At 43.4% G+C, this 22,487-nt stretch overlaps 1 protein-coding gene across 1 annotated transcript in view; it reads left to right on the forward strand.

The window, feature by feature from the left end:
- Nucleotides 1-22,487, forward strand: part of Nedd9 (neural precursor cell expressed, developmentally down-regulated 9) — a 110,386-nt gene that overhangs the window by 371 nt on the left and 87,528 nt on the right. The window lies entirely within an intron of this gene.

A 22,487-nucleotide genomic window follows, 5' to 3' on the forward strand; every position in this document is an offset into this window, starting at 1 on the left:
TTAACATTTGATGAGAAAACACATCAGTTTGAAACAGGCCTGTGGATTCTGCACTGTTAAGTGAGGTTTTTAAACATAGATACATTGATGTTCACAGAGAATTCTTCCATCCAAAATTTGCCAGGGAGGCACCCTTCTGGATACAGGTAGAATACTGCACTTAATATGAGTCTGAAAGTTATATTCAGGAAATATCCAAAGCTAATTGGCCGGCCAAGAAGTGGCCCAGTCTTTCTTCCTTTCTTTGCCAGTGATTGTAAACCAGTACACTTCCAAGTAAGCATTCCACAAGAAAATCAGCTTGGTCTGGGGTGAAGGTTAGGGTGAAAACAGTCAGTTCACTTATCTAACCAAAGCTGCTTAAAGGTGCTGTACAAATGGAACAGAAGAAGTTACATACAGTTGTCAATGGCGAGCAATAGGGCATTGGGGCATGATATGGTGGCTTGTGGCTATGGGCATGTGACAGAGGCCTTGGTTTTGTCCTCCCTGCTTTCCCTCCGACCCTTTGAAGTAGAACAAGGGACCATGAGCCAATATCTTGGCCTTTTTTAATTCTCTGTTTCTGTACTGGAAAAAAAAAAGCAACAGGGGGATTGTTTTGATGACATAAGAAAAATGCTCTTAATGTAGTATGATCCAAAGAAAATGGTTAAGTCCCTTATGGTTTGAGATCAGTCATCTGTTGTCTATCATGTCTAGAGGATCAACCTTCAACTGCACAAAGATAACAGCTCTGAGCAGCCAACCTCAAGCCTACAAGGGCTCTGTGTCATTTGCAGGGAAAAGGCTCTAACTTAACTACAATGACAAATGTTTTCTTTAAACATCTTGATACATATGGAAAGGTTTCCTTGGCAGTCACTAAGTTTGATGTTCAAATCACTGAGATGTTTTAAAAGTAAAATAATGATCTCCTTTAAGTTTTTCTTTTAATGCTAGGATTCTAAGACAAAAAAAAAACCTATCCCAGAATTAGACATTGAAAACCTTTAACCAAAGCAAATCACCGATCCAAATTTGTAAGAATTGAGTTTATTAGTGACTTCCTAGGGGTTCAACATGAATATTAAGTCCTGTATATATAGTGAACTAAAATCTATGTCTCTTTATTTGTTTATACTTACTTGTCCACTTTTATTATACTGCACCAAAGGCAGAGAAAGAAAAAGACAAAAAAGTATTCTCTAAAGCAAGCCAGTGCTTTATTCCATTCCAATCCATGCATGAACATTATTAGTACGGTATTATTTCTAATAGATGTTCCTTCTCAACCTTTGGTATGTGAGACCTAAACTCCAGACAATTCCACCTCATGGAACCTTCAGTTTGCTTTAGTTGAAATGTCCTTTGAGATCTCTCACTCCGAGGCTTCAATGTGATAGGCTTCCTTCATCAATGAGATTCATTTCGATTTCACATTACACACATGTACACTTATAAACACACATGCGCACACCACTTAACACTGAACTAAACAGAAGTCAAATGCTTGGAAAGTATTTTTACCACCTATAAGCAAGGGCATTTATTCTTTAGCAATGCTTCCTATGTGTATATTTCTAATGTGTTTTGTGGATGCAGCGATATAAAAAATATGGGTACACACACACACTCACACACACCATACTGCGTGACTTGAATGCTAGGCTTACCACTAAAAAGTGATAGCTTGAACAAGTTAAGTAACTTCTCTGTGTTTAATTGTGTGTGTGTGTGTGTGTGTGTGTGTGTGTGTGTGTGTGTGTGTGTTGGTTCTAGGGCTTGAACTCAGAGCCTGGGCACTGTCTCCTAGCTTTTTACTCAAAGCTGATGCTCTACCACTTGAGCCACAACTCCACTTCTGGCTTTTTGCTGGCTAATTTGAGATCCAAGTCTCACAGATTTGCCTTCCTGGGCTAGCTTCAAACTGCAATCCTTAGACCTCAGCTTCTTGAGTAGCTAAGATGACTAGCAAGAGCCATAGGCGCCAAATGGCTCCTACCTGGAAGCATTGCTGTGATGATTAGCCAGGTTCACTGCTTAGAATCATGATGGTCACATGCATGTTCCCACTGACAGACGTAGGTTAGGTAAGAAGAACAAAAGAAGTGAGCCAGCACAGCTCACACTAAGTCCCAGTGGGGCAGAGTAGAAGGGAAGGCCTGGTGCAAGAGTGGACTTAGGACTGTGGTTTAGGTTACCCATGGTGGCTCTGGGCTTCCTGGTTTCTGGTTCCAGCAGCAACAAGGAAAACATCAGACATGAATGCATGACCAGGACATGAATGCATGACCAGGACAATCCTTTGTGAAAACCTTTGTTAAACTGACAAATACTTCTAGTCGCTTACAAAAACCTCAGCAAGGAAAGCAAGTCCCAAGCCCTCAGTACAAATATGAACTTGAGCAGAATGTGGAGAGGTGGTAAGCCACACCTGTGGGGCCCTAGTGGCACCTGCAGGCTTGCAGTGGGGGGGGGGGGGGGGGGCGGGGTACCCTGTGGCTCTCCTATGCAGGGATTGTTTGGTTTTATTTCAGAGTCAAACATTTACCAAGGCACCACTGGCAGGGACAAAGAGGCTGGCTCAGGAAAACTGAAAGGCTGAGAAGGAAATCTCATAAATTGCAAACCTTTTCCTATGACCTTTATGCTTCCCCTCCCCCACCCCTTCCCCCGTGGCAGGGCAGAAAGCTGAAAGGTGGTCCTGGTTTTGAGCTATGTAAAGGCCGAAGGCCAAGTTGAACTCTAGTTTTACAAAGCAGCAGAAGAGTGTTGATTGACAGAAGCTGAAAACATTGTTATTGCGGGGGGGGGGGGGGGGGAGGGGTCCCACCAAGTACAAGTTCAGTGCAGGTCTACACAATATATTCACATCTACTGTAGATCTGTGGGAAATGTCCTACAAAGGTGACTCAATGAAAACAGGGTTGCTAACATTTTTTCTAATCACCTCGCAAAATATAATCATATTGACATCTTGTAAGGACTATGAAAACTCTTATCTAGTGGCATTTATTACTCTGCACAATTATTCTTAAAAAGCAGTTTAAATTCAGGCAGTGGTGGCCCAATGTCTATAATTGTAGCTACTCAGGAAGTTAAGATCTGAGTTTTTCAGTTCAAAGACAGCCTAGGCAGAAAAGTACATCATGAGACTCCGATCTCCAATTACCACCAAAAAGCCAGAAGTGGACATGATGCTCAAATAGTAGAGCACTAGCCTTGAGAAAAACAAAAAGCCAAGGGAGAGCTCAAGGCCATGAGTTCAAGACCCAGTACTGGCGCGCACGCGCACACACACACACACACACACACACACACACACACACACACAAACATCTACCTGTGCTTGGGATTCTGTGACAGAGCACCTCAAGGAGAGACGCTTACATGGCAGAAATCTATTTTCTCCCAGATCTGGAGGCTGGGAGGGCAAGGACAAGCTCTGGGGAGGGCTACTTTGTCCTGAGGCCTCTGTCTCCTTGGCTTATCATCTATGTTGTCCTCTCCCTGCCTCTTCATGTGATCTTTTGTGAGCCTGCATCTATGTCCTGACCTCTTCTTTGAAGGACACCAGTCATTAGGTTCTAGGGTAATGCTCTCTCTTCAACTCAATTACTTCTATAGAGATCCTAGCTCCAAATACAGTCATAGGCTAAGGTGGTATGACCACAGACTTCAACCTATGAATTTAGGAGAGGAGAGGGACTCCATTCAGCCTGACACATTGCCTCAACATGAGCATAATGGACACACAAGGACCATTGGATTGGATGACACCACACTACCCAGCAAGTTCTCAGAAAAGTGAATTCTGAGATGAAGACCGGAAAGCTGGGGGTTCTGAGGAGTCCTTGGAGAGCATCCCAGCCAGGCAACCAAGGAAGCAGGATGATAGAGGAGAATCACAAACCACACCAAAGGCTGAAGCCAATTACAGGGGCCCCTGGAGTGGGGTGGTCCTTGAAATGGCCTGGAATTGGCCTTTCTGAGGGGAGCTGGACAGGACCAGACCTTGGATGTGGGCTGCCGGGAAGAAAGCATGCTGCATAAATAGTAGTTCGTGTCAGCTGAGGACCATCTCAGAAGGGGCCTTGCCACACATGTGGCTGGCTGCCAACCCCTTAGTAGCCGGCAAAACAAAGGCTGCTCTGTGTGCAAGGAGGTGTCTGATTAGAGCACTTTAGTGTCCACTACCAATGTGAGGTTTTCTTTCCTCCAGTAGAAATTCCCCCCAACCTTCAGAAATACAGACAGTATTCGCCAACCATACACATGATGTGTAGACACCATACCAAATATGTAAGTGGCTCACACAACTCAGTAGCAAGCAAACAAACAAACCTGGTTTAATGCTGGACAAAGGATACTGCTCAGAAGAGGATATACAAATGGCTGATGAGGATCAGCTAAAGCTTGATTGGGTTACAGCAAAGCCTATGTTCAAATCAGCAGGCAGCATAGGGTGGAAGAGGGGGACAGAGGCTAGTTATCTAACAAAAGAACTAGGTAAAGGAAGCTTTTAGAGTTAAATTCATAAAATATTTGCAAAAAAATGCAAACTCACTCGTAAGACGATGAGTACACCTAGCCAGTTGTATCAGTGAGTCAAGAAGCTGCCCACCCATATAGAAAAGTGTGTGGAACACGTCAAACTTTGATCTGGGGATGCAATAATGAGGGAGGCTATACAAGTGGTTGTGAGTTGGTGAGCAGAAAGCCAGGTGGCTGCTGGTCAGATGAAGGCTGTATGAACAGGAGCTTGTTAGCCAAAGGAGCACTTAACGAGAGAGAGAAAATCAAGGCATCCTAGAGGCCTTCTAGACAGCAGGGCCCATAAATATGGAGTGTTCACGAAAGACTCAGTCCTGGAAATATTTGCCAAAGCATTAAGATTCCTCTGATAAAATATCCAATCATTACTGTGGGCAAATGTGCCTTAAGACATCAACTATAACACTTTAAGTTCATGATGAGCCTTATTCTAATGTTGTGGCTATCCCAAGCAAACTTATGGTGAGTCTGCCTCCTCATGCAAATGAGTCTGTGGGCAGAGCTGCCTCAATGCATTCTGGTCTACTTGCCAGTTGTATTTATTACTTTAAAGTAATATACCTCTCACTAAAGCTACATGCTGGTTTCTCCACCAACAAAATCACTTTTATGAACCTACTCAGAACAAACATCACCCTATGGGGTCAACCTGGACCAGAAGAGCAGCAACATCTTACCTCACTCTGTCTCCCCAAATTACAGCTGAATCAGCCCATGTAACTTGTGAGTGCATGTGTGTGTGTGTGTGCGCACGCACGCGCTCCAGTACTGAGGCTTGAACTGAGTAAGTTGTGATCTCCCTTTATTTTTTCACTCAAGCCTGGGGCTCTACCATTTGAACCACACTTCTACTTTCAGCTTTTGTTTGCTGGTTAATTGGGAATAAGAGACTCTCAGATTTGTCCACCCAGGCTAACTTCAAACTATGATCCTCACTTCTCAGCCTCTTGAGTAGCTAGGATTACAGGCATGAGCCACTGGCACCCATCAAGCCCATGTACTATTGGTTGGACCATATGCGCAGTCAAAAGGCTGTGCTAATGTTCTGACTGCCTTAGTGACCTGGGAAAACAATTGGCATATGGGAAGGCAGGAGGTCTGCAGACCGAAGGGATGGGGAGAATCACAACCACACGACCAAGGCCACATGCTGACATCCAGGGATAGCTAGGACCCCACCATAAGCAGCTTCAAATGGTACCAACAGAACTGACAGGGAAATGTCTTCCAGGTTGTTCCATGCCTCCTTTGGTTGCAGTAGTTGAGTGGTCAATGCGGTGATGGCTTATCTCAAAATCCGGCTTCCAAAGGGCATAAGGTAGCACAACAGCTCTCGCCTGCTGTGTGATGGGTTAGGGTCTGATAGCGTCATTTCTCCACGCTCTGGAATCTTGCACATTTGAAGTGCTGGATTTTACTACAGTCTGGTGAGAGTGAAAAATTAGCTCATAAGGTTCATTAAAGAGCCTCAGATAAGAATATACAGGACAATATGTAAGGGGCAGTGGATGAGAGGAACGAAGAATAGATACACAGTGGAATACTATTTAGCCAGAAAAAGAATGGCATTTGAAGCAATGTGGATAGAATTCCTGACTTGGATATGGACAAATGTTCTGATTTCCATGCCTTCTTCCCATTGGAAGGCAGGGGATAGCGGCTTATCACTGGGGTGTCTGTCTTTGGACACAGAACAGGGAGAGGAGAGAAGAGATAGTTCTAGATGCAAAGAGAAGGCTCACATCCTGCCCAAAGGGAAGGCCATTTATGTCCACCCCGACTGCTGGAAAGAACCAGGTCAGCCAGGTATCTACACTTAATTTCTCACCTGCACAACAGAGCTTTAGATAAAGAAGAACACACACGTCACTGTGAGGTGCTGGGCTGAGTCACTGATACATTAATTTAGTCCCTTGACCCCAATATCCAAAAGAGATTAAAGGTTAAGGTCTCCAAGTTGCTCCCTCCAACATGGTAGTTCTCACTTGAAGACAGAGGTTTATACACCCAAGAGCGACCTTTGGTACCTGAGACATGGCTTACTGTTTCAAATGGATGGTGGAAGATGGTGTCTATGTAAAGCATAAATGCCAGGGATGCTGCTAAACAGCACCTCTAATATAAAGGAAGATTCAACTTCCCAGTGTCAATGGGGCTCAGGTGGCAAAATCTATCACAGTAGGAGTTGAGCCCTGGCCAGACTCACTTGCTGTCCCTATGAGCCCAGGCTAGAATCACTGTATTCATGTTGAGCTGATACCAAATGGAGGGAGGGAAGGAGCTTGAGGGAAAGGTATTTCAGGGAGAGTTAGTGAGGGGGACTTATTGTAGAATTTGCCTTTGCTCTACATCTGGGCCTCTAGGTCATGGCTGGAGAGGAGCAGTGGCCGGCCCCACCTACAACTTGCCAGCCACCTTCCCATCACACCATCAGCTTTGGCAAGCAAGTGTGTAAACAAGAGGAGCAACCATGAGAAACATATGAAAGAAATAAAAGTTGTTGGGTCTGCTGTCAGGCACAGATTGTTGGAATAGTCAAGCCCCAGTCCAAAAGGAACAATCAACTATCATAACTGGGAAACCAAGGCCCTTGCTTAGATCCAGCACGCTTTCATCTTCCTAGTGGATTCCTTCCAAGATGAAAATTCACTGGCACCCCCTCTGCTTTCACCATGGCCAGTGAGCGCTCATCTGTCTGAGCAGACACATTAGGACCAAAAAAGAAGAAAAGCTCATCTGTGACCATCAATCAAAGATGGACAAAATCCAGTGCTACTGAAGGTCAGCAGGTGGGAATATCTTCACAAATCTTTGCTGTCATAAGACCATCTATCATTTATTTGGCATCTGGAGATCAACTGAAAATATATTTTAAATGAATCTTCCAGACCTCAAGTTCACCCTATCTTAAGAATAACCTTGAGAATTGGTATGTGGCTCAAATGCTAGCATGCCTGCCTCACAAATGCAAGGCTCTGAGTTCAAACCCTACTACCAAAAAACAAAGAGGTGAGAGTGAACCTTCTTCAGCCCAGCTATTTAAGATGCCAGAGAGAGAGCCAGAGAGAGTAGCCTCCAGGCTAGACTCTTCGGGTCTGAGCAAAGCCCAGGAGAGAGAATAAAATCAGGAGGGTGGTAAGCAAATGGAAAATAACCAGCACAGTAAGCTGTTATTCATTATTCTCTGATCTGACAAAGGCCATGTTAGCCCAAAGTGAGAAAACTTTCCAGAACACCAGCTGTAGAATCTGAGATAAAGATGAACCTTCGGCCAAACTCAACCTGGAAGAAATGTGTGCCACACACACACACACACACACACACACACACACACACACCTTTGGCTTCAAATAGAGATGGCTCAAAACTGCTTTGGGCAAAAGTTCAACTTCAGATGATCTCATTGGATGACCTCATTGGATATTGAGAGAGCTAGGGCAGAAGTTTTGCTCCTCTCTCAGTCCCTCACCTCCATCTATCTCCTTCTACTGCTGCCTCTTGCACAGAACTCTCCTGGATCCCAGCTCATGGCATTTGCTAATCATACACAGAGTCCAGGGCCTCACCCCTGCAGACCCCACTACTTCCCAGCTTCTAATCGCCAACTCTTTCTTCTCACTCAAGAATGTTGACCTTTTTGCCCAATACAGTCTTCCATCTTCTAGCCTCCCACTGTCTATTTAAGCAGCCATTCGTTGACATTTGCTCCTACAAAGACTTCCTAGAAGTCTCACTTATTATGCAGTACCAAGTAGGGTGAGTACAGGCAGAAGTTCCTCTTTGAGCTAAGTGTCATGGGGAGGAATAGCTCTCAGAGAGACTGGTGGCTCTCCCTGCAGACATCTATGCAGGCTTTGCCACTGCCATCTATTGCAATGAGAGATTCACTATCAGCGTGGTGCCCAGGTGCACAGGCACCTTCTCAAAGCTCTGTGCTGGAGCTCACATGGTGGGATGGGAAACTCACCAGTATCCAGATCTGCACACCCAACATCAGAGGTTTCTCCACATTCTGTGACAAAATATTCCTTTACTGGATTTGACCAAACCAGTCATCATTGTTGCTCCTTTATGCTCCTTCCAAGTCTTCTTGGAACTGTGACTTTCATAATGCATGCTCTGTGCTGTATTAGCAGTCCATATTCTATTCTATTCTTCCAGAAGCTGAGGGAATTCTAATTTAGAAGATAAACCTACTCTTGTTCCTCTCTAAAAACTTAGGTGTCCTAGCCAGGTGCCAGTGGTTCACGACTGTAATCCTAGCTACTCAAGATGCTGAGATCTAAGGGTTGTGGTTCAAAGCCAACCAGGGCAGGAAAGTGCATGAAACTCGTATCCCCAATTAACCACCAGAAAATCGAAGTGGCACTATAGCTCAAGTGGTAGAGTGCTAGCCTTGAGCTGAAGAACTCAGGGACAGCGCTCAAGACCCAGAATTCAAGCCCCACAACAACAACAAAAAAAAACACCAACTTTAGGTGTTCTAAGCATCTTAATCAGAAGCCAAGACTCCCAGATGGAAGGAAATGAAGCCTGAGGAGCTTTGACTCCACAGGATTTTAGCTGTGGATTTGCCTTCTGGTTGGGCCCAACAATTAGGTAGCAGCCACAGCAGTACCTACCAAGTGCCTGCTCCCTACTAACCTCTGTCCTAGGAATTCAACCCACTCATGTCCTCTAGAAACCTGAGTTTCAGAGAAGGAATAATGTGTGTGTGCGCGTACACACACAAACCATTGCCTGTTCACAATAACACCTTTCCATTCACCTGTGACCCTGAGCTTGCTGCCCCTGGTCACACCCACCACTGTGTACTCATATAAACAGGCAGTGGGTCTTCCTAAAATTAAATATTTATGGGGCTGGGAATATGGCCTATTGGTAGAGTGCTTGTCTCACATGCATGAAGCCCTGGGTTTGATTCCTCAGCACCACATATATAGAAAAAGCTGAAAGTGGTGCTGTGGCTCAAGTGGCAGAGTGCTAGCCTTGAGCAAAAAGAAGCCAGGGACAGTGCTCAGGCCCTGAGTCCAAGCCCCAGGACTGGCAAAAAATAAATAAATATTTATTAAATTGAAATGGACATATGTGGTATACCAGTTGATATTTTTTTTCTTTTTCCATCTGGCTTTAATAAAGGAAGAATATACAAAAATCATAGTTTGTCTCCAACAGTTAATGTAGTCAATAGTTCTAATGGCCCAGAAGATAAACAGTATCTCTTTCAACACACCCCCCTGATATTTTTATCATCATTATTATTATTAATATTATTATCAAGTAGTTGTACAAAAGGGCTACACATCTACAAGTCAGGTTATGAATACAATGGTTAATGTTATCCCTTCCTTCATTCTCCCCCATTCTCTCCCTCCCATCCCTTCCTTCAAGTTATTCATTTTTCACATAATGTACATTGAATATCATGCCTATATTTGCTCACCCTTCCTCCCTCCATTACTTCTTTAAAATAGATATTAATGGACTTGTCACAACCAAAATTCCATTTTTCACTTCCTCCACATGTGGTAACTTTTGCCTTGGTTTGCTTCTTTTCACAGCATTTATGGTATTGTGTTATATTGTTTGTCCCATAATTTATTAATTCTTTTTTCTCTGAGTGGACATTTAGGATGTCTTGAGAGTGGTTTTTTCAAAAAATAGAAAAATATATTCTCCTGAGTATCATTATTTACATGTATGAGAATCTCTAAAGTGGGATCCATTGGTACTTCCCAATCTTTGCTAAGTAAACAATTACTATATTACTATCCAAAAGGTTCATCTTGTGTGTTCTTGCTGCCTCATTAGTTTTCCCAATTTTCTCACAATTTTTTAGGGGGAGGTGTTGTTGTTTTTACCAATCTTACCAGATAAATGACTGTATCTTACTTTGCTTTCTCATTGTTTTAGTTACTTGTAAGATTGGACATCTTTTTCTGTATATGTTGGCCTTTTAGATGTCAGATTCCATGAATCACTGGTTTATATCTTTTGCCTAATTTTTGTTTCTTGTCATTTTCTTATCAATCTTTAGTTTATGTTTACATATATTTCACTACACTTATTTCTAGTGCCTAATAATTTTTATTTTCCTTATAGAGGTTATTTGTTTATTTTTATTTGTTTTCTGTGGTTGGAAAAAATATTGATCTGCTCTTCTACCTAATAAACTTATCACATTCTTCTATAAAATTTTTGATGTTCTTCTTTTTTTTAATTTATTAAGTAAACACAAATTTTTTGACAAGGTGTTGTGCAAAAAGGGTACAGTTACATAGTAGGGCAGTATGTACATTTCTTGTGATATCTTACACCCTATTTTTCTTTCCCTTCCCTAGGTCAGGTAGACATATATACAATACACAATATACCAAGAAAATATACACTAGCCACGTGGCCTACGCCCAAGAAAATTCGCCTAGGGCTTTAAATGTAATGTCGATATTAGACAATATGTCGACAGTAGTCTTATATGAATGTACATACATAGTTTTTGAGCTATTGTATTCCACTGAGAGGTCAATTTTTTACCTTTATATGTTGAGTAGTTGTTTGGTTTTAGTTACATAATGTTGGGTCACTGACCCAATCCTGTGGGAAATACCATTTGACAAGCAGTTTTTGGTTTTACAGACCTGGTCTCTACTGTCTCTCTGTCACCCCTTCTTAACAGTCATATATCAGGAAGATCATGCCCCTTTGTTTTCTGTGTTCTAGGCTTGTCTCGCTCAACATTATTTGTTCAAGTTCTGACCATTTCCCTGCGAATAACAATATTTCACCATTCCTAATCGCTATTTAGTATTCCATTGTGTATAGGTACCATATTTTTTGGATCCATTCATCTGTGGAGGGGCATCTGGGTTGTTTCCATATTTTGGCTATTGTGAATTGTGCAGTGATAAACATGGAAGTACAAATGTCTTTTTGATATCTTGGGACCTGCTGTTCAGGATAGATGCCTAGGAGTGGTATGGCTGGGTCATAGGGTAGTTCTATATTGAGCTTTTTGAGAAACCTCCATACTGTTCTCCAAAGTGGTTGTACTAATTTGCACTCCCACCAATAATGAAGAAGGGTTCCTCTTTCCCCGCACCCCCTCCAGCATTTGTTGTTTCCTGAGTTCAGAGTATAGGCCATTCTAACTGGGGTGAGGTGGTATCTCAGGGTTGTTTTTATTTGCATTTCCTTTACTACCAGGGATGTTGAACATTTCCTCATATGTTTCTTTGCCATTTTTATCTCTTCTCTTGTGAAGTCTCTCTTTAGCTCCTTTGCCCATTTCCTAATTGGTTTATTGGGCTTGGAGGGGCTTAGTGTTTTTAGTTCTCTGTAGATGACAGATATTAGGCCTTTGTCTGTTGCTGTGCTGGTAAAAATCCTTTCCCATATGGTTGACTGTCTTTCTATTTTGGTGGCTATGTCCTTAGCTGTGCAGAAACTTTTTAATTTGTAGTAGTCCCATTTGTTGAGTCTCTCCCCTATTTGTTGTGCCCCTGGGACTATATTCAGGAAGTTCCTTCCTGTGCCTATAAGTTCTAGCGTCTTTCCTACTCTGTCCTTCAGTAGTTTCAAGGATTCAGGTCTGATATTGAGGTCCGTGATCCATTTTGAGTTGATCTTGGTGCATGGTGATAGGCTTGGGTCTACTTTGAGTTTTCTGCATATGGCTGCCCAGTTCTCCCAGCACCAGTAGTTGAAGAGGCTATGTTTATTCCATTGTATGTCTTTAGCTCCTTTGTTGAATATCAGCTGACTGTAAGAGTGCGGTTTTATTTCTGGATCTTCAATTCTAATCCATTGGTCTTCTGGTCTGTTTTAATACCAATACCAGGCTGTTTTTGTTATGATGGCCCTATAGTAGAGCTTGAAGTCTGGTATTGTGATACCTCCTGCATGGCTTTTTTTTTTTTTTTTTCCTAGAATTGCTTGGCTATTCTAGGTCTTTTGCTGTTCCATATGGATTGCTTTCTCTATTTCAGTGAAGAATGTGACTGGGATTTTGATAGGGATTGCATTGAATTTGTATAACAATTTGGGCAATATGGCCATTTTCACTATATTGATTCTGCCTACCCATGAGCATGGGAGGTCTTTTCATCTCCTTGTGTCTTCTTTGATTTCCCTTATTAGATTTTTATAGTTCTCATTAAATAGGTCCGTCACGTCCTTGGTTAGGTTGATCCCTAGGTACTTTATTCTTTTTTTGGCTACTGTAAATGGAATTGTTTCCATAATTTCCTTTTCTGCTTGTACATTGCTGGTGTACAGAAAAGCTGCTGACTTTTGTGGATTGATTTTGTATCCTGCTACTTTGCCAAATTGGTTTATTAGATGTAGGAGTTTGGGTACTGAGTTTTTTGGGTCCTTGAGATATAAGATCATGTCGTCTGCGAATAGGGATAACTTGATTTCTTCCTTGCCGATGTGGATCCCTTTGATGTCCTCCTCTTGCCTTATTGCTATGGCTAGGGATTCCAGTACTATGTTGAACAGAAGTGGGGAGAGTGGGCATCCTTGTCTTGTTCCTGTGTTTAGGGGGAATGATTTAAGTTTCTCTCCATTTAATATGATATTAGCAGTTGGTCTGTTGTATATGGCTTTTATTGTTTTGAGGAATGTTCCATCTATTCCTGTTCTCTCCAAAGCTTTTAATAGGTATGGATGTTGTATTTTGTCAAAGGCTTTTTGGGCATCGACTGAGATAACAATGTGATTCTTGATTTTAGTTCTGTTTATGTGGTGAATTACATTGGTTGATTTACGGATGTTGAACCATCCTTGTGTCTGTGGGATGAAGCCCACTTGGTCATGATGTATAATTTTCTTGATCAGTTTCTGGATCCTGTTAGCTAATATTTTATTGAGGAGCTTTGCGTCTACGTTCATTAGTGATATTGGTCTGTAGTTCTCTTTTTTTGTTGGGTCTTTGCCTGGTTTGGGAATGAGTATGATATTAGCTTCATAGAATGAGTTTGGGATTTCTCCCTCTGTTTCTATTTCGTGGAAGAGTTTGAGGAGTATTGGTATTAGCTCCTCACTAAAAGTTTTATAGAATTCGTTGGTGAATCCATCTGGGCCTGGACTTTTCTTTGTTGGGAGGTTCTTGATTACCCCCTGTATCTCGCTGTAAGTTATTGGTTTATTTAGTTGATTTATTTCTTCTTGGTTCAGTTTGGGCAGTTTATACTTCTCTAAGAATTGATCCATTTCTGTAAAATTATTGTTTTTTAGTGAGTAGAGGTTCTGGAAATAGTTCCTTATGATTGTTTGAATATCGTGTGTACTTGTTGTAATTTTTCCAGTGGAGTCCCTGATTTTACGTATATGAGTCTCTTCTCTTCTTTTTTTTGTAAGTCTTGCGAGTGGTCTGTCAATTTTATTTATTTTCTCAAAGAACCAGCTTTTAGTCTTATTTATTTGTTGAATGGTCTTTCTATTTTCAATCAGATTTATCTCTTCTTTAATCTTTGTGATCGCTCTCCTCCTAGTCATTTTAGATTCGATCATTTCTAGTTTCTCCAGTTGTTGTAGTTTCATCGTGAGGTTATTCACCTGCTCTGCTTCCATTCTTTTAATGTGAGTGGTGAGGGCAATGATCTTGCCCCTCAGTACTGCCTTAGCTGTGTCCCATAGGTTTCTTTGTGATGTATTTTCATTGTCATTGTGGCTTATGAATTCGTTGATTTCATCTTTAATTTGGTCTGTGGCCCAAGTGTTGGATAACAGTGTGGGGTTTAGCCTCCAAGAATGTGTATAGCCTCTGTGGTAACCGTTGTTATTGAGGGTTACCTTTAACCCACTGTGGTCAGATATAATACATGGGATGACGTCAATGCTTTTGTATTTGCTGAGGTTCTTTGTGTGGGCTATGACATGGTCTATTTTGGACTATGATCCATGGGCTGCTGATCAGAAGGTGTATTGGGTCTCTGTAGGGTGGAAGATTCTGTATAGATCTGTCAGATCCATTTGGGATATGGTGTTACTTAGGTCCTCAGCTCCCTTACTGATCCTCTGGGTGTTGGATCTGTCTCTTGGAGAGAGTGGGGTATTAAAGTTTCCCACTATGATTGTGTTTGGGTCTATCTTGTTCTGTAATTCTGTGAGAATTTGCTTGACATATGTAGGGCCTCTTTTGTTCGGTGAGTATACATTTATCACCGTGATGTCTTGATTCTGGATTTTTCCTTGTATTAAAATGTAGTGACCTTCTTTGTCTTTTTGAGTTGATTTTAATGAAAAGTCCAGCTTGTCTGAGATCAGGATGGCTATACCTGCCGTTTTGGTAGGTGCCTTTGCTTGGAAGATCTTGCTCCATCCTTTCATTCGGAGCCTGTTTTTGTCCCTTGCTGTAAGGTTGGCCTCTTGTAGACAACAGATGGCAACTTTTTGTTTGCAGATCCATTCTGCCAGTCTGCTCCTCTTTATCGGAGAGTTTATACCATTTATATTCAAAGAGATCAAGGATAAGAGTGGTTTTTCTCCTTCCATTTTCTTGTTGGGCTGTTTTTCTTCTTTTTTTTTTTTTCTTGTCTTTAGTGAGCTGCTCTTTCTGTTGGGCTCTGGCTATTGTAGTTTCTTTCTGTTTCTGTCTGTGTGTCCTGTACGATTTCTGTTGGGTGGGATTCCCCTCTTAGAATTCGCTGTAGGGCTGATTTTTTATTCACATACTCCTTTAGATCCTCTTTCCTATGGAAAGATCTGGTTTTCCCCTCGAATATGAACTCCAACTTCACTGGATATTTTATTCTAGGTTGGCAGTTGTTGGCCCGTAGAACTTGGATGGTGTTCTTCCACTCTCTTCATGCATGGTAGGTTTGTGTGGAGAGGTCTGCTGTTATTTGGATCCTCTTCCCATTGTAGTAAATTTCTTTCTTCGCTTTGGCTGAATTCAAAATTTGCTCTTTATTCTTGAGATCTGAAGTCTTGAATATTATGTGCCTTGGCGTGGCTTTTCTGGGGTCTGGCCTTCCAGGTGTCCTATAGGCTTCAGTTACCTGGATGGGGTCCCTTGTGAGATTGGGGAAGTTTTCTGCAATCACTTTATTGAAAATATGTTGAAGCCCTCTGCTCTGGTATTCAGCTCCTTCTTCTATTCCAATTATACGCAGATTATGTCTCTTGTCTTTGTCCACTAGCTCTTGGATTAGCCTGCCCTGAAGCTTCACCGTTTCTTGGAGTGTGGTAATTTTCTGGTTGTTGTCGGCTGCTTCATCGTTCAAGAGAGATATTCTGGATTCCATATGGTCAATTCTTTGTGCTGTGGATTCAATTGTGGCGTTTATGAATGTCAGAGAGCTATTTATGGTTGCCAGATCAGCTCTGATCGTGGACATTTCTTCCTTTAAAGAGTTGTATTTTAAATCTATTTTTTCATGCATTTCACTTCTCAGGATGTTAAGGTCTTCTTTAATGGAGGTTTGCATTGTATCCATTTTTGCTTCCATTTCTTTCTTGGCTTCCTGGATGTCATTCAAGACTTCCACTCTAAACTCCTGGAATTGTTTTCTGATTTCGTTTCTGAAGCTTTCCATCATTTCTGCTAACATGGCCTCAGTTGATTTTTTATTCTCCATCTCCTCTTCAGTCGTGCTGCTTTTTGGAGCTGGCGAGTTGGCTTGCCCTTTGATAAACTGTGTTATATTTCTTTGTGATTTGCGCATCTGGAGATCTGTCAGTGGCTTCCCTGGTTTGGCTTTGTGCTGGTTCCTGCTGGTCTGTCAGTGGGAGCCTTGTGCCCTGGTGTCCTGGCTCTGGGTTTGGGTTTGGCTGTTGAATCTTGCTGCCCAATGGGTGAGCGCAACCTTCTCGGTTGTTGCTGAAGTGGTCACCCTCACTGCACTTGGGGGTGGGTAGGTTCTGTGTCTTTCTCTGCAGGACACTCTCGGCAGGACACTTCCTGCCGCAGTGTTGTGCTGACCCTAGCGTGCCCCTGGTGGGGGTTTGCTGGTTGCTGATTCAGCATGGCGTGGAGGCTTATCTCTTCTTTGGTTCTTTTTTCCATTCTGTATCTTGGTCAGAGGAGCTCACCTCTCAGGCGGTTCACCCTCCTGTGTGGACCGCTCTGGGGCCGGTGTTGTTGAGGGGCGGCCCACCCACTTGTGCAAAATGCGCCAAACTGAGTGGGCACAGCTGCTGGAAAGCTCTGCCTTCCTGTGCGTGTGCGCCTACCAGAGCGGGCGCTGTTACCGGGGCCCCGCCCACCTGTGCAGGGTACGCCTACCAGAGCGAGCCCCGGGTTGTTGGGGTGTGCTTGCACCCTCCCGCGAGTCCGCTGTGGGGGGCGGTATGTGTGGGCCCCAGTGGGATCAAGTGTCTGGGTGCGGGTTAGCGCCCTCAGACTGCACCTCCGCTGTGAGGGGGGCGCATGATCAGGCCCAGGTGTCCCTGCTGGGCTGGTATTGCCCACCAGCGCCTGTGACTTTAGTTGAAAAAGTCCGCGAGGCCCAGGCGCTTCGGGTGGTGCTTGCAATGCCTGCTGTCCCCCGGCCCCTGTTGGGAAGAGGGCGGGGCTGGTTCGGCCAGTTCAGGCTCCTTTGCTGCCTTGGCACTGCTCTGCCCTTCCCCTGCTAACTCCTGTGTCTTCCCAGAGCCTGATGGGAGCTTGCCGCCTGATTTGGGGATTCTTTGTTCCCTTGGGGTGGGGAGTGGGAGGGAGGGAGTTCTAGCTTCTTTGTAGGGTTTGGGTCTCTGATAGCTGGTCTCCCGTTGGGGGAGGGGGCAATGGGGAACTCACTGGTCCTGGATTGTGTGTGTGTCCCATGCCGCCGTTGGCCCTTCGGGGGTGGAGTGCTGGGGCACACCCATGACCCCGGAAAGATCATGGTGGCGGCCCTGGCGCTCCCCTTCTGTGCCGCTTGGTTCCCCCGCCGCTCACGTCCAATCTGGCCGTGCGGTCCTGAACTTCGTGTCGCCGCTGTCTGTCTTGGTCCACGCTCTCCCTGGGCTCCGTGGGGTCCTGCTGTCTGGACTCTGCGCTCCCAGTGTGGGTTTTCGGCAGTCCGTCTTTCGTTAGCCAGGTCCCCTTTCCCAGCCTGGCCCTGTTTTGGCCAGGGTTGGCTGGTGGGGGGGAGGGTACCCCGGAGATTCTCCAGCTCCGTGCAGGTTATAGGTTCTTCTTTTTTTTGCTCCTTTTTGTTTTCTGCATTTCTCCACTGCTTCTGGCTGCTGGTTTTGCTGGGTTCTTGATGGGGTGTTGGGTGCTGGAGTTCCCAGCTCACTATTCAGTTGGAGCGAGTTGGGGTGCCTCCCTACTGTGGCGGCGCCATCTTTCTCTCACCAGTTGATATTTTGAAATATATATGTTATACAATGATTTAATCCAGTTAATTAACGGTTAATTACAGATATAACCTCACATTGTCACACCAATTACTTTTGGTGGTGAGGACCCTTACTGTCTATTCTCTTAGCAGTTTTTGGGTTTTGATATTTAATCACCATGATCTATGATAGATGGCTCCATTTATTCTTTCAGCCAACCTGAAGTTTTGTATCCTTTGATTTGCACTTCTCTGTGCTCTCTCCCCTTGGGAACCACCCTTGTATTCTCTGCTTTTGTAGATTCAACTCACAAAGTAAAGCTATGTGGCATTTGTTTTTCTGTCTGGCTAATTTCACTTAGTATAATGTCTTCCAGGTTTATCTGTGTTTTTTAAAGGCTATATAATATTTCTTTTTAAGGCTACATAATATTCCACTATATACATATATGTCTGTGTGTGTTCCATTCTATGTATACATACTCTATATAATGGGCCCTGTATATAACATATATATATATATATATATATATATGCCCTGTATGATATGTATGTATGTTGTGTTACATTTTCTTTATCCATCATGTAGGATGGACACTGAGGTTGTCTCAGTCTCCCTATCTTGTCATGGTAAGCAGTGTCATGATGAATATGAGTGCTGCTGGCTCTTTGATATACTGAGTCAAAGATATCCTTTGGATAACAATCTAAGGGTAGGATTACCACATGATGGAATTGTTCCATTTTTAAGTAGTTAAGAATCCAGTAGTATTTTCCATGACCATGCCAGTTTGCATTCCCAGAAATAGTGCATAGGGTTCCCTCTTCACGTCCTGGAAAGCCCATCTTTTTTATAATAGCCACCTTAACAGGTGTGGAGTGACAGCTCACTGGGGTGTAATGGATGCTGTCTAGCACAGCATTACTAACACGCAGCCTGACACTCTGTGCTCCACAGGCTGGGGGCAGAAGATTGACTATTGGGGAATGGGAACACATACATGTTAGCACTCTCAGGGAGCAAGCAAAGATTTGGAAGCAATTGCAAGCAATGTGAGATGTAGCCAGTGTCCACAGCCTTCCATGTGGAAGAACCTAGTGCAGGTGGCACAGATGTGGACCTTTGTACCAGGGAGTTGATGACTGAGAGGTGGCAGGCAACCCTTCCAGGGAAAGCATCTGAGGGCAGAGCCCACATCACCATTCGGAATGGCTGACGTGGACACTCCCTGATCCCAGGAACAGCCTCATCCAGGATCTGCTCATCAGCTACATATCATATCCTTAAAAACAGAACGATATTGTTGCTACCAGAAACCCTGGAGACAGTAACACATCTGAGAGAGAGAGAGAGAAGAAAGAAGGGAAGGAAGGAAGGAAGGAAGGAAGGAAGGAAGGAAGGAAGGAAGGAAGGAAGGAAGGAAAGAAAATATAACCTGCAGTACCTCCAACTCTAACGTGGCTCTTGGGTTTGACAGAGAATGTAAAAGAAGAATTTGGTTTAAAAAAAACACTATTTGTTTTTTGGGTTTTTTTTTTTGGAGAGGGGGTGTTTATTTGTTTGTTTTTTATCGGTTGTAGGGCTTGCTTGAATTCAGGCCCTGGGTACTGTCCCTGAGCCTCTTTGTGCATAAGGCTAATGCTCTACCACTTGAGCCACAGCTCCACTTCTGCTTGTTGAGTGGTTAATTGGAGATAAGAGTCTCACGAGGACTTTACTGCTCAAGCTAGCTTCAAACCGTGATCCTCAGATCTCAGCCTCCTGAGTAGCTAGGATTATAGGCGTGAGCTACCAGTGCCCAGCTGCTTTGGGGTTTTTGTAATAAACATTTTCCCCCAAATGTATAAGGACAATACATCCCTAGTGTCCTCTGACTTCACCAGCTTCTTTGGCTGAAGTCCAGCCTTAGAAAGCAGAAAAGCCTATTTGGAAGTACTGTCGTGGCGGCATCTCTCAACTCAACTGGAGAAATGCCAAGTGCCTCAGTGAGCCTCCTTACCCCTAGCAGGAGGGTTCCCTAACTGTCTGTCTGTCTGCGTCACTGCATGGAGGTGAGGGGCCCTGGGTAGATAAGGAACTTTCCAAGGACATAACTCACAATGAGCCGTGAGCTAGGAAAGACTCAGGGTGCTCCATGAGGTCTGGGTGTCCATGTCAACCTTGTGTTGTACAAACAATGTCTGGGTAATCTGCATCTTGATAACACTGACTCAAAAAGCTCACATGAATGAGGCCATACTGAGTCAGTCGCAGGATGGACTGTGCCAGCAGGAAAGGGAGCAGTTTTGACCCTAGGTAGGGACAGGGGAAAGGGCACCGTGAGTCCACACGTGCACAGTCATGATGCGATCACACCCTCGGCCTCAGTGGCATTGTGCGTGCCATTTGTCACGACCCAGCTTGCCGTGGCTTTAAACAAATTCAACTTCCTTTGTGCAGGTATTTTGATAGTCAAAACTATAAACATATAACTTATTAGTTCTAAGTTAGAGATACTATTCATTCATAAGCTAATATTTTGTTTAACCAGAGACTTGTAAAATACCAGCCCCTCTGTGCTAATTAGTTATCATAAAATTTAATGTTTTTACCTTAATTATGCATTTCCCAGAATTTTTATGTGAGGTAAAGTACACTCACATCAGTAAAAGTGGAAAGATGATCACATGATTTAATCTCCGTATCTGGAACATGCTTTTTCCTAAACATTCCTTTCTCCTATCCCCAAGAAAGTGCTTCTTGACTAAGTCAAAGCAGGTGACAATTAAGCAATAGGAACATGTGATTTTTTTTTTTGTAGACCAGTACAAACTCATTACCCTCTTGATGAGCTGCTAAGAATGAAGAGAAGAAACCAAGCATTGCTGTGTGGATGTGATCCCCGGCCCTATCCAAGTGGGAGGCTGTGCTTGGGCATAGACAGGCTAACCGTTCCAGGGTCAAGAGAGAAATGATTAATCAAACTGGGATGAAGAGAAGAGAACAGCCAGCCGACAGTTATAAAGAACAGAAAGGAGGAACAGTGCAGTACTTGTACGGGTGAACAATGTTCCCTTTTGCACACTTAGGGAGTGTAAATAGGGTGAGCCAGACAGAAGTACTGAACTTCCCACTGCAGCTCCCCAGCTTCCCTCTCTTGAACTTGAGACTCTCTCAGTTGGCTGGTGGTCTGGATTCTACACTCCAAGGGTCTGTGTCAGTCAAGGACATGGGAAGGGTAGGCAAGGATCCAAGGGGCCAGAAGTTGGGCTCTGCTGTTCAGAAAAAAAGAAAGAAAGAAAGAAAAATTTCCCCAGTTAATAACCTTGAAAGAAATTCAGACAATTTTTCTCTTTCTTTTGCACACACACACACACACACACACACACACACACACACACACAATATATATATATATATTAATGGTTCATCATTTCTTCTGGCCTCCAATAATTTAGGACACTGCAATATGAGACTAAAAAGGCAAATCTTGACCATGTTTATAGAAGAAGCTTTAAAAGTAGGACATGATCATTTGGTTATGTCTTCTTTATTTACCTATTTTTTTTCCAATGTAGGAACTGAACCTCAGAGCCTCAAATTTTTTTCCCAGTAGAGGAGCTTAAAATTAGAGCCTTATACTCTTGCTTGGCTTACTTGCTCATGGCTAATGCTATACCACTTGAGTCATGCCTCCTGCCCAGCTTTTTGCTGGTTATTTTGGAGGTGTACTCAAGTGAATTTTTCTTCCTGAACTGGTTTTGAACTGTGATCCTCTGGCCTCAGCCTCCTGAGTAGCTAGGATGATGGATGTGAGCTACCTAGTGCCTGGCTATGTTTGAGTTTGGGATTTTTTTATTTTTAATACATAACATCTACAATATACTGAATACCACACCTTGTATCCAGTCCATTTTTCTACAAGGCATTGGCAGGTGGAAGAAAGAACCACAGTTTGTGACTGCACCTAAGAAGTTATCATTGAGATATTTCAACTTTTTAAGAAATTAATAACCCAAGTCTCCAGGTTCAGACCCTAAGGGAGAAAGCAGAAAGAGAGAAAGAGAGAGCATCCTGATCAGTCAATTGTGCAGTAGCTACCCCTGAGGTAAGACTACCTAAAAGTGCTTTGGAAAGTATGTGAGTACAAGAAACAGATACAAGTATGCTTTTGAGGAAGGGATGGAGCTTGTCTGTTGTGGGGGGGTCAGAGGGAGGGGGCTTTTTGTTTTGTTTTGGTTTGGTACATGAACCCCATTATGTCACAGAAGCATGAAGCGGCTCTGTCTAATGTAATCATATTCCAACTTTGTCAGGTTCATCATCTCTTCACCAATAAGTGCTGGAGAAAATGACTAAGACAATAGGGGTGGAGACAGCTCCTGTAGATTGGTCAACAAGAGGCAATGCTCATTTATCTCTGCCCATCAGCTAGTCCTGGCTTCCACTGTCTCTTCAACTTAGAATCCCCACCTCTCATCCCACTACCCACCCAGCCCCAATTCACTTCTCCTGTCCTTGAATCCTCTACTTCCTTTAGTATCCAGCTAAGGCAATGTCTTCTCCCAGATGCTATCCTGAAATCTGCCACAATTCTCTTTCTATGCCTTCCTCTTTGATTCTTAAATGTGTCTTTGGTTTGTCTGATTTGCTAGAGTGAAGGTAAATGAATCACGAAGGTCACTGCACAGAGGGTGAATGGA

Source organism: Perognathus longimembris, chromosome 6 (assembly GCF_023159225.1).
Source record: "Perognathus longimembris pacificus isolate PPM17 chromosome 6, ASM2315922v1, whole genome shotgun sequence".
NCBI lineage: Eukaryota > Metazoa > Chordata > Mammalia > Rodentia > Heteromyidae > Perognathus > Perognathus longimembris.